The following is a 13,320-nucleotide window of genomic DNA, read 5'->3' on the forward strand; positions in this document are numbered from 1 at the left end:
TTTGGAAATGCCATGGTGACTTTAAAATGGTCTACCCCCATATTCTTATCCCTTCCTAATACCGATGTGGCAGTCCAGGTATTATTATCATCTAGAGTTCCACAGCAGAGGCTGAGGGTGATAATTCACTTAGAGCCTCCAGATGTCCCTGTTAAGCCTCACCTGTAAGCAGAGCACTGGAATCATTAAGGATGCACTTGATTCATCATGGAACCGATTTTCTCCTCCTCAGAAACCATTTGCTGTGGATCAATTTATGTTCCTGAACTCACACGTGGAATTCCTTGCCCCCAGTATGACTGCACTTGGAGATAACACCTATAAAGAGATAAATAAGGTTAAATGAAATCCTAATCCAACAGGACTGTGGCTTTATAAGAAGAGCAAGAGATACTAGAGTGCTCTCTCTCCTCTCCATGTGAGGACACTGTGAGAAAGAGGCTATCTGCAAGTTGAGAAGAAGCCCCTCACCAGGAACCGACCATGCCTACTCCCTGATCTCAGACTTCTAGCCTCTAGAAGAGCAAGAAACAAATGTCTGCCATTCAAGCCACCTTGCCTGTGGCGTTATGTTGTGGTGCTCGAGCTGCCCAAGGCACCATGTTTTATGTACTCAATGGCTGCATTTTTGGGAGAGCAATCTGTGGTTGACCTGTCTGAGGGCAGGCCCCATCAGATATAAACAGATGTCACTTATTGGTCATTGAAAAGGTTCGGGATGAGTATGTGGTTGTCAGGGCTCTCCTCAATCTGAGAGCTGCTTGCCCCTTTGGGCCTCATGGCTATTAACTTGTTGGTTCTTTTCAGCTGGCTCTTTGGGGCTCTTTTTCATCAAATGGGAAGGCCAATACGTAATTAACAAGAACAAGAAGAGTATCACTACTATGTGTCAGGCATTGTTTAAGGAAAAACATATTTATACGTATATCTAAATATATGCAAACACACACATTCATTATTATCGTCTGTCATCTAGATACACACACACACATTGACGTAATACTCACTTTTGATCCTAAAAGCAACTCTGAGGTAGCCACTTTTTAATTGAAGTGCCATTCTCACCACATAAAATTAACCATTTAAAAATGTACAGTTCAGTGGCATTGAGTACATTCACAACATTGTACAGTCACCACATCTATCTAGTCCTGAACATTGTCATAGCCCCCAAACAAAACCTCATACCTATTAACCAGTCACTCCCAACCCTTGCTCCCCCTGTCCTAGCCACACCAATCTGCATTTTGCCTCTGGATTTGCCTATTCTTGACATGGCACAGAAATAGAATTATACAGAATGTGGACTTTGGTGTCTGGCTTCTTTCACTTAGCATGTTTTCAGGGTTTTGCCACATTGTAGCATGTATCACAATTTCATTCATTTTTATGGTTGAATAATATTCCATTGTATGGAGAGACCACATTATGTTTATCTATTCATCCATTAATGGACATTAGGGTATTTTCCACCTTTTGGCATTGTGGATAGCGTTCCAGGAATATTCTTGTTCAAGTTTTATCTGAACACCTGTTTCACTTTTTTGGGGACATATCCCTAGGAGTGGAACAGCTGGGTCATGTGGTAGTCATATGTTTAACTTATTGACAAGCCACCTGGCATTCTTTTATTCCTATTTTAATAAATGAAGGACCTTATGTATGGGGAGGGAGAGGGACATGCACAAGATAAGTAAGACAGCTCTTTGGTGACAAAGGCAGTTCTCCGTTGGCCTGTCCTTGGGAAGACACCACCAGGCCCTGGCTCCCTGGCCTGTATGTCAGACACTGGCTGGGCACCCCCAGGCCAGAGCAGTGAGACAGGGCAGTGAGGGGCTCAGAGAAGAAGGGTGTCCATGCTGGGCCTTTTCTGGAGTAGGGGACAGAAGGGTCCTCCAAGGGAGGAGCAGTGTGAAGGAGGGCACAGAATCTCATGGAGTTAGTGAGCTCTCATGGTTTGGGATTTGTTTGATTGTTTGATTAGGTGCCTGTAGTTTTCATCCCCGCTGTTACTCAGGTTGTCCAAAGCTACCACCAGTGTCCTTGCTTGGCAGGATGTGTGAGCTTCTGTCTTTCAAGCTGCTCCCTGATGCTTACCCTGGTGGAATTGTCTTCAAACCTTTTTAAGGGGAGACCCCTGAGCTGTGGGACCACCCTCTGTGTGGCAGCCCTAGCAGAGGCCAAGGCATTTTGAGAGCTATTGCTGTCTTTCCCCTCAGAGGCACCCTCATGCTCCCCAGCAACAATCCTTCAACAAGATGAAGATTTCTGCCATTGGAGACACTCACTTTTAGATATGGTGTTACTTGGCTTTGCTTTTACTGACAGTAAATTGCTGAAGGCATTTCAATTACACAGTGAAAATCATTAGCAGAATTCTTGTTACTTAGCATCAGACTGTGGGATTTAATTGTGGTTTCTTATGGGTGGCAAAGCAAATATATCTGAAGGGAGACTTATTCAGATTTCCCAGAATATCATTATCACATTCTTGTGTGATAGTTTCCTGGTAATTCAACTTGATTTAGTTTAATATATCAGCATGACTTTTCTTTACAAGTTGTGGAGATTTAAATTTGTTTAGCAAAGAAAACATGGAAGACAGTTCAAAACACTCCTGTTTAATGTGTTCATTGCATGAGAAGCTGATGGTTTTACCTCCTGGAAACTTTTATTCCTTTTGCCCAGAGGACAGAAGCAGGTGGAAGTCACTGGTGTGGACCTGGCCACCCATTGCCTCCTCCTCTCCACTGCTGCCCCTCTCACCCAGGTGTGAGAACACCACTGCACTGCCCTGTGGGAGCACAGATCTGCAGGAGGCAGCAGCAGCAATGGGCTGTTCCAGAACACAGGACTCCAGTTGCCTCTCAAGTTCAGGGGATTTGTCACCGTAGCAGCATTCCAGGCTTTGGATGATATCACCACAGGCTCAGGGCTCCTGGACTGACTTGTGCACAATCTCCCTCCCTCCTTCATTCGCCCTCACTAGCTCCTTGAGTTCACTCACTGACTGCAGCCCAGCTGAGTTTCTGGGCCCATGAAGTGCTGGGCCCACCAGTGCTGCTGGTACTTTTTCCCACAGTGCTCTCCTGCATCTCTTCTGTGGTTTGAATCTACAGGAAGTTTCCACCATTGACAGAGTGCTGTAAGTAAGACTTGCTCCTTGGGAGGTGGGAGGGAGATGGCCCTTGCAACCCTGGGTTAGAGTCCAGGTGACATTGTGCCAATTTGTTAGAAGGTGTTGGTGTGCCTGCAGGCTTGAACTGCCCTGAAAGGCCTGTTGAGAGCACCGTTCCCTGTGTGAACTGAGGGACTGCGTGGGTCCCCAGGGAGTGCCTCACTCCCATTCTGTAACTGCCTCCCAAGGCATCTATGCATTCCCATCAACAGAAAGGGAACTGGCCTTGGGCTAATAACAGTAATTTTTCTAAATGCTAGAAAATACTAGCGCCCAAGTGAAATGCAGGTTAGCCTGGCTCTGTGTCGCCTCTCTTTACAGTCATCCTTTAGGTCCCAAATTCCTACATTTCTTTTACAGTTTTCTGCTTTCTGTTATGTCCAGTCTCTGTCCAGTGAATTATTCATTTTAGACCCTGTATTTTTTCAATTGTAGAATATATGTATGATTCTTTTAATAGATTATAATTTACTCTGGATCCCTTACTTTCTACCACAGTTTCCAGTTATGCTGCATAACTTTACTTCATCTAAAGCTGTTTAAATTCTAATATAACTTTGTTTCATGATAGTCTTACTTCCCTTTCTTTTTTGATGGCCAGTTTACAGTTTTAAAATCTCTTGTGAGTTTTTGTTTTCTTTCTCCTTTGAAATCACATGACAGGCTGATGACTGAAACCACTCATGTTTCTTTTTGTACATATTTCTGAACATATGTTCTTCTATTTCCTGCTGTGTTTTGTATGTGTGTGCTTTTTTTAACGTGGTAGGATGTTTTCATGACTTTGGTGTTTCTTGAAAAAGAAGCCCATTCTGGTCCTATCTGGGCCCTAAAGTGTGTGAGCATAGTATGTGAGGCCCTCATCTCTCTTAGGGCCTTGTACTTTGAGCTGGGTGACAGACAGCTCACTTGGGCTGGGCCTCATGCCACTTTAGAAGCTAGCAGCTCATGTAGGATGTTGACAGGAGGCTCCGTGACCTCTGGTTCCTACATGGCACCCCATTTGGCTGGAACCTGAGTCTCCCTCCAGGGCACACTGCCTTTCTAGAAGGTCTTCAGAGGGACCTCAAGGTTCCCAGCCATCCATGCTGTCACATTGAAGCTTACAGAAAACCTTCCACATTTATGGCCATGAGTGGTTTATTTTTCTGACTTCTTTGCATGATTCATTGGCAATCTGGGAGATGAAGAGGCAAATGAGTATGGTTGGGCCTGTGGCCTTCTTCCACCAGTCTTCCCATCCTACCTCACAGTACTTGCTTCTGCCCTCTCCCTTAGCCAGGAGTCTACATCACTCCTTGACAGAATCACACCTTTGTTATGACCCTGCTGCTCTTGTTGCCTTGAACCAAGCTTTGGATTTTGTAACATTAAGCTTTCCTGTGCTCATGTCCAATAGATGATAGATACATCTTGAGACCAGGACAGTGGGCTACCTAAAATTCTACACAGATGATATGTTGAGTGAATTCATTAAAATTTGGTGGGTATTCAATAAAGACTTAGGGGTTTTGGTGGATTGTAAACTTAACAGTGTAGTGTGATGGATGGCTAAAAAGTAAATTTCAGTCTTGAGCTCTTTCTGAGAAGCATATTGGCCTGGACAAGGGATGGGGGCAATGCCACTGGAAGAGTGTGCCCTTAATTACAGACATGATTAGTACAGCATCTATCCACTGTAGCCAGGCTCAGAGCAGAGCGATAAGAATTGGGGAAAGGCTACATACCAGGTCCCCAATAGGGGCATGTGAGAGCAACCACACATTGATGTTTCTCTCTGTCTGTTTCTTCCTCCTTTCCCCTGTCTCTAAAAATAAATAAATAAAAATATTTGAATAGGTAAAGGCCATGGATCTTTCCAAACCATTGAAAGATATCAATGAAACAGCCTATGATATAATGTGTAAGTTTAAAAGGAAACAAACAAGATCACCCTTCTCACATCTAAGCACATCATTGTTGACAACTAGAGACAAAGACAGTCTGAAAAGCAACCAGATTTCAGGATGGCCCATTGCTATCCCAGGAGCCACGGCCTGCATCTGGCACAAGTCTCATGGCCATGCCTCTCTGAGTGGAGCTGCTGCTCCCCTGCTCATGCACATCTGTCTTGTTATTTGATCTGGGTTTTTTTCATAGTTTGTACTCAGACCAGGAAAATACAGAGGTGCCTCACATAGCAATTGATCAGGCAACCACTTTTCTCCACAACTGCTCTTCCAAACTAAACCAGATTTTGGAGCACCATCTTTTCCCCTCCATACAATGACCTTTTTACCCCAAACAAATTAAATAAACAAACTATATGGAGTGATATTATAGCATTATGTTTTCAAAAAAGAGACATATACCAATTTCTTCTTTTTTTCTTACAAATATTTTATTAGATTTATTGCAAATTTTACTATTATGAATTTTACTATTTAAAATTTTCTTCTTCTTCTTCTTATTATTATTTCTTATTGTTGTTCAAGTACAGTTGTCTCCATTTTCACTCCATGTCGGCCCCCCCCGCCCCACTCATCTCCACCTCCCATCCTTGAACCTACCCCCTTTGGCTTTGTGCATGTGTTTTTTATACATGTTCCTTGATGGACCTTCTCCTATTTCCGCCCATTATCCTTTTCCACCAGAAAATATGGAATGAATGTCACTGTATACAGTATTTGGATGAACAACAATAGGTTCATGTGTGCGCCTTGTGAGAGCTGCCACAGCGGTTACATCTCCCATCACACTCTCTTCTGTTGTGAATCTGTTTCCATGTGTCATCATCCTGTCCTAATGGTGCTGTGCTGTGCTGCAACTTGTAAATGCACTCGCAATGCAAAATAACCATGAGCCTCACAAGGCATATAAAGTGGTGAAGAAAATAGTGCAGAAATTAGAATGTGCCTTCTAAAGAGTGACTCTCTTGTACCGTTCTCCTCCAGCCAGACCACTGGGAAATGCTGTCCTCTTCCTCTGAGGCATACTGTCAAGCCTTCCTAATACTGCATTTTGAACAAATGAAAATTGTGTTTATTTGCTTTTAAATTATTTATTACTTTTATAAGTTTGTTTTTACCATCCAATTCATATTTTTTTCTACCTGTGAAAATTGTTTGGTTATCTTTGGTTGGGATTGAACACATCATAATTTTTCCATTACAATCAGTGGGTACATTGTTTTCCCCTATAGTAGAAGGGTTTTCAGAACAAAATAACAGCCTAAGTGATGGGAAGGTGTTTCAGCGTTCCCATTACTCCTTGTTCTTGCCAGCACTTGGCAAGGAATTGCCAGACTGTTATATTTTAGGCAGTCTAGTGGGTGAGTATTTACATCTATTTTTGTTTTTAATTTGCATATCTTTGATTACTAATGAGACTTAAGTACCTTTTCATGTGCTTATTGGCCATTTGGATCTCTTTTGTGAAGTGCTTTTCTCAGTTTTACCCATTTTTCTATTTATGTCTACTGGCCCCAGATGTTTCCACAGTGATTTTCATACTAGATAAAAGTGAAGCAAAGTATAGGAAATCTTTAGGAAGGGAAGAATTTTCTCAATAATATATTTTCAAACATGTGAGCACATAGGGAAAAGCGATGCTCATGCACCCATGCTAAAAGAACTCCTTGAAGATGGGACCAGACACCATATCTAGCCATGAAGTAAGGGTGTGAAAGGTCAGAGAAAGCCTGGTGGGGACCCCATGTGTACAATATACAGGGAGTATGGAGAACAGGATGTTCATGCCACAGACCTCATGAGAAGCAGCAGTAGCGCGCATGGCAGTAATGGAGGAGCACGGTGAGGGGTGAGCAGGCAGAGAGGACCAAGGGCACAATCTATCTGCTTCATGGTCTTCCAGGTCAATTGACCAATGCATGAGGCATTTAAGAGCATCATATACAGATTATCAGTAAAAAAACCAAAAATAGTTAATAAGAACTTACACCGTGTATATATAAATGTAATAATTCCCACGCCATCCGTGGTGAGTCATTAATTATTCTGCTTCATGGACAAAGGCCATTAGCAGGCCTTGCACACACACAAGGTCCAGATGTTCAGTGTACATAAACAAGAGCTTAAAGTCTTGAACAATTAAATTGATGTGGTAACATTTCACCTCTCAATTTGTCAGAGATCAGAATGTGAACAGTGAATTGTGTGGGCAGTGTCTGGAAAGATAGTACTCATGAACTTGACGGGATATAATTTGCCAAGACCTATATGAAGAAGGTTTTGGTTAACTTCTCTGAAATTAAAAATGTACAGTATTTTACTTCTCATGCTGAGGGACCTCTGAATGTGCTGATTGAAGAAAATTCTTAGATGTATGAAGGTAAAGAATACTATGTCAAGTGTAGAGCAGGCATGTGTGTTCCCTGCCACACACACAGGACATCCTGGATGGGCTCACAGGGATGGTGACAGTGACTGTGAGCTCAGCAAAGTAGGAGAGTCTGACTTTTCTTTGTTTATATTTTTACTCTATACTTAAATATCTATAGTTTTGAAGAGTTATGAAAACTTCCTAAGACCAGGAAGAGTTTTAATTGTTATTGTTAAAAGAATCTACATGTATTGCCAAGCTTATTCCAGACTCATGGTTTGTTACTATTATTTGATCACTGGGAAACCTGAAACATGAAGTGAAGTAATTCACCTACCACTTTGGGAACACACAGAGCAGAGAATGTTCTGGCATCATTACTGCTCCTACATAGAAGGGACACAGAATAACAGTCATTAAAATGCCATAAATAGCAATGTGTCCTGAATTTACCCTCACCCTCTGAAGGAATTGTCTGTCCTGCTCCTTGCACAGGAGCGCATCCCAGAGGCCAGCAGTGTGCTGATGGAGCGGGATCTTCCCTCCTTGTGACCCTGACAGCTGCATTCCCTCCCTGAGCCTTATGCCTACTCTGTAAAAGTGGTGATAATCATACTTGTTTCCTAATCTGGCAAAAATTAGGTATAGGAGAATAATAATGAAAATGCTTGTAAAAAATAAAGTACTTAAGTAGTGTTAGTTTCTCCCCTTTTTAGGGATTTGGCATGTCTTTTTAATCTAGTGCCTATTTCTAGAACATATTTCTTTAGGTATGAGTAGGATAATGACTACATCTTGAGGTTTCATCTAAGGTTTTTAGAAGCGTGTTCCTGCTGCCTGCATTCTATTAAGGAGCCTCCTGAGACCCCAGCCATTCCCTGGGAGGGTTGGGATTGGTGGCACTGGGTTACGGCACATGGAGTCTCACGAAAGACCTCCCGGGAGGGTGACAGTGCCCACAAGCCGGGCCTCCTCCTCAGTTGCTTTGCTCCATTGAAGTAGACATAGGTGCTTGGCTGGGGTCCACAGCACACTAGGCACCTCTGAACTCTTCAAAATGTGTTGCCAGATTTGTAAAAACACACTTTTGCTGTATATGAGGGCACTTGCTGTTCCAACAATGTGTTGTAAGTCAGAAGCCACAGTAAGCAGTTGAAGCTTTGAGGTACAGGTCAGGCTATACAGGCTGCAAGGAAAGGGTAAAGGACTGAGTAGATCAGAGCAGAGATAGGGAGGGCACCTTGGAGACAGTGGGAGCACCCACGTGGGGAATGGACAGGAGCACACAGTCGGGGGCACACAGTGTCTCTTCACCAGGGAGCAGTGCCTTGACCTATGAAATTGTGCCTGACAACTTCTGGTGGGCACAAATCAAATTTCAAATATATCGGGTGTTCATGGACCCCCAGATATCAGAATGATGAGCATTTGGGGCCAAGTGGGATTTCAAGGTGTGCCATAACATTGGCCTTGCTGAGTTCATCGGGTAACATGACACTTTTCCCTTGCTTTTTGGTAGATGGACAGTGTCCTCACCCTCGGGGGAAGCAGGTGGGCTGGCAGGACAGGCGTCCACAGGCCGGGAGAAGGAGACACTCCCAGGTACTTTCATCTACCCCTGCTGGTGACCTACCTGCCCGGCCCCATCCTGTCGCAAACAATGACTCACCTGTGACCCCTGCCTCTCCTGGTCTGCTTTGCCCACCTGTGCCCTGCCTGTGCCCGACCTTAGTGCCTGTTGGTTGACCCACCTCAGCCCAGATCTTGACCCTCCCTTCTCCCACCCCAACTCGGGGCCTGGTCCTCACTTCTGGTTGCTCCCTTTGCTTGACCACTTCTTTTGAGGTTCTTAACCCTGAATTGCACCCTGGCTTCCATTAACCTCCTAACGGGGTGAGCACAACCTGCTGGTGTTCATGCCTCTCAGATGCAGACTGCTTCTCGGTTGTTCGTTTCCTTTAACAGGGTCATTTGTAGTGAAATGAGAAAGAACGTCCTGTTCCTTCAATGATGCAACCTGGATTGTGTGGTGATGTTACTTTTCATCTATACAGAATGTTAATGCTTTCACTGACTACAGGTGATTCTCTTTGGGTTAGAAACATAATGAAGGTAATGAGACACTTCAGAATCAGAACTGATTTTAGGAGTAATTCTAATGAAGCTGGGAAAATTTAATTGCGAACTCAGATTCAACAGATTCATTTGGCAGACAGATCAAGTACATGCTTTATGCCAGGTTCTGGTTCTAGGCTGGGTCGGGTCTATCAGCAAACACACTGACAGGCTCTGTTCCCAGAGACAGTCCTAAAAGGTAGACTATACACCTGAGAAATCAAGTGATGAGCTCCATTGATAAAGGAAAAGGAAGAACAACAGTGAGGTAGTGTGTGTGTGTGTGCACATGTGTGTTGGCATATATGTACGCACATGCATGGTTGTGATTGGAGGTTGTTAGTAGTCAACAGGACCATCAGGGTTGGCTGCACTGAGAAGGTGACATTTAAGTAAAGGAGTAATGGAGTAATGGAGAGAGTGCATTAAGTGCATGAGTAATGGAGAGAGAATAGCATTCCAGACAGAGGGAACGGCCAGTGTGAGACCTCAGGGTGAGGATGGCTAGAGAATAGCCATGCGCCAGCGTGGTGGGTTGGTGAGCAAGGGGGAGAGGTGCCAGTGGGTCAGTGTGACCTATGAGAGCTTTCACTCTGTGAGGGCAGAGGGGCCAGAGCAAAAGGAGGTTTTGCAAAATTGCTCTGACTTCTGGGTGGAGAATAGATGCTCAGGGGACCCAGGGTAGAAGTAGGGACCAATTAGGAGGTGCTATGTGAGTCAGGTGAGAGGTAATGCTGAGGAGGCAGAGAAAGCTGGTCAAATTTGGGATGTGTTTGGAAGGCAGAGCCCGTGTGGATTCCCAGCAGAGTGGCAGTGATGTGAGGGGGACAAGGATGATGGCAAGGTTTTAGGCTGGTAAAGGATGGCATCCTCTTGAGCTCTTGAGACTAATAAGGCTGCGGAGAGCATAGTGGGAGTGTTGACCTTCAGACATGTTAAGGTGAAACACTTTGACATTTAGGTGACTGTTGAATCAACAGCTGGACAGATGAGACTGTAGCTAAGATGAGGACAGGTTGGAAGTAGGGACTCACGCAGATTCCATGCAGCAAACAGAGGCTCATCAAGGGAGCATCAGAGAGGGAAGAGGATCAGGGATGGGTTTGGGTGCCCCAACCTGACAGGCTGCAGTAGAACAGGAAACTGATCAGGGCTCAGCCAGGATCCGTAAGGGAGATGAGGAGGCCCAGAGGACACCACACAGGTCAGGGAGTGAGGTCTGACTCTATCCCTGCAACAGTTTGGGAGGGAGAACTGGGGTTCATGCAGGTCATTGGCAGCTCGAGCAGTTTTGTTGACTGAAGGGGATGAGAGTAAAAGTGATGTGCAAGCACCAGGGCAGGAGCCAGGGAAGGTTTATTCCACAGTGGCAGCAACAGTGACTAGTTTCTGTGTGGATGGGGCCACCAGGTGAGCTGCAGGGGTTGGGAAGGTGGCTGTCTGGAGGACCAGACTAGAGAGGTGGGTCATTGCCCAGAGGGGTTTCATCCCAGGAAACCTTCCTGTGAGGGGGACAAGTGAGGTTTGAAGACAGAGGAGTTGGAATGAAATACACATCATCCTTAGGAACTGCCAGTATTCACATGTTTTTGCCATATAGTGAAAGGTAATTTCATAGGGTTCAATTTAAGGTTTGTGCATGAATACTGGAGCACTGGGAGCGTAGCTGGAGCAGGGAGTGTGGTTTGCTGACTGCAGTGCAGCAGCTATCTTGTGGTCTGTGGTGTGAGTGCAGGTGGTTTGTGTTTTCTCCAGTTCCATGCAACTGTCTGGGTATAGGTAGGGACTGGCAGAGAGTGACATTTTAACAGGTTGTCGCGTTTGCCAAGCAAGAAGAAAGCAAGTTGAGAACAAAGGGAGACAAGCACTCATGCAAATAGCAGATGATGGAGACTCTAGGTGTCATCCGGGTGAGGGTTGGACATACTTCCCCAGGAAGGAGGTGGGACAGCAGGAAATGGCAGCTGTCCATAGCTAACTTTGTTTTTAAGTTGGCAGCAGTTGTGAATTAATCTCTATCAAAGTAGAATACAACTAAGAATTAAAAAAAAAAATACAACTACCTTTTCAAGTTAGAGAACAGTACTTGGTTTCCATGGTAACTGCCAACCATTTAACTATATGGTAAGTGTTATGAGGTGACACGGGGTAATTAGACAACAGGGAAATTGCAGGGTAAGTCTTAAATACAAAGTGACTATGTGCTTGAGTTCTGCTTCTGAAAGCAAGTCTGTGGTTCATCTCTGGCTTCATCTGCTCTGACCTCCACTTTATGATCTTTCCTCAGCCTAGAGTCAGTGCCCACTCTTCAGCCAACAGCCAGTTGTTTAGGTGTGAGTCCTGATTCTTCTTTCCTTGTTTAACTGGGACCCAGGCAGGTTGTCCTCAAGTTTCCCCAACCCTTGTCCTATGCCTCTGTGGGGTTGCCCTTTCCAGGACTAGGCTGGGAAGCAGGTAGAGGCCACACACAGGGCTACAGGCTGTGGCTTTCGAGATTCATTTTATCAACCAGAACTTTAAAATGGGTGTTTTTAGACTTTGGGTAGTTCATGAACTGGCTGTTAAAAGAAAACCTAAGTAGGATTTGTTTTTGTTTTTGTTTTCAAAAGGACAGTACAAATCAGTACACAGATCAGTCTTCTGCAGATTGAACAGGATGGTTACCTGAGAGAGCATTCATCCACTCTCACCTGTACCAGCATCCCCCAAAAGGCAGACATTCCAAGACAGTATCAACAAAAGTGACTTAGGACATTTGTAGACACAGTGATAAGTGCAGGTAGAGGGTCAGATATTTTAATTAATTATTAACGGATAGAAACAGATAGTGCTTATGAAATCAAAATATCCCGGAAGACATGTAGAGACTCCTAGTGTCCTAGGAATGAGAATTTGGACACCCAGCTCAGCGTTAGTGGACATCAGGACTTTAAGAAGATTGGTTGGAAGTCCCTCCCACCCCTGCCCTGTGCCTTGACTTCCATTGCCAGTGTATTCTTTGGACCAGGGCAGCAGGCATTGTGTCCCGACAGCAACCAACTCCAGAGAGGAGCAGAGAATTTACTCCAGAAAACAAAATCTTGGCAGATGCAGTCCACGGATACCCACCTCTTCTCCCCCCAAGTACCCGGGCAGACCAGAGTGAATGGAACTTATATCCATGGCAGGCCTCTCAATAGCAGAGTTGTGGGCATAGCCAAGAGCTGTCATGGGTTTGAGGAGAACTAACAACAGAAAAAAGAATCACCAAACAAAACAAAAGAAGATATCCAAGGGAAGAGTTAATGGCATAAAGAGAAGAACACTCATTAAAAAACAAAACAAAACATTGTTCCTTCAAAAGAAACAACCAAAGATTTTGGGAGGATATCTTAGTCAAAATGGAACAATCAGGGTGGCTTAAAATCACAGTATAGGCATCAGTGAAGAAGGAATCAGGGATTGGACAAATGGGTCAATGATTATTCCAAAATGCAGACCTGGAGGCGGGGACCCAGAGTTATTCCAGAATGCAGAACTAGAAGTCCTGGAGCTCTTCCAGAATGCAGACCTAGAGGTCCCAGAGCTACTTCAGAATGCAGATTAGAGGACATGAAACTATTCCAGAATGCAGACTTAGAAGACCCAGAGATATTCCAGAATGCAGACCCAGAGGATCTGGAGCTACTCCAGAATGAAGATCAAGGACTGAGAGGTGGAGAGTGTGA

At 44.4% G+C, this 13,320-nt stretch overlaps 1 protein-coding gene across 17 annotated transcripts in view; it reads left to right on the plus strand.

The window, feature by feature from the left end:
- Positions 1-13,320, plus strand: part of PCBP3 (poly(rC) binding protein 3) — a 223,542-nt gene that overhangs the window by 114,262 nt on the left and 95,960 nt on the right. For 12 of the 17 annotated variants that reach the window (XM_045196615.2, XM_053917769.1, XM_045196612.2 and 9 more), the window contains one exon: positions 9,018-9,100. The exons of the other annotated variants lie outside the window; for them this stretch is intronic. The gene's annotated coding sequence lies outside the window, so the exon portion shown is untranslated. The remainder of the gene's footprint in view (positions 1-9,017; positions 9,101-13,320) is intronic. 17 annotated transcript variants of the gene reach the window in all.

Source organism: Desmodus rotundus, chromosome 2 (assembly GCF_022682495.2).
Source record: "Desmodus rotundus isolate HL8 chromosome 2, HLdesRot8A.1, whole genome shotgun sequence".
NCBI classification, from domain to species: Eukaryota; Metazoa; Chordata; class Mammalia; order Chiroptera; family Phyllostomidae; genus Desmodus; species Desmodus rotundus.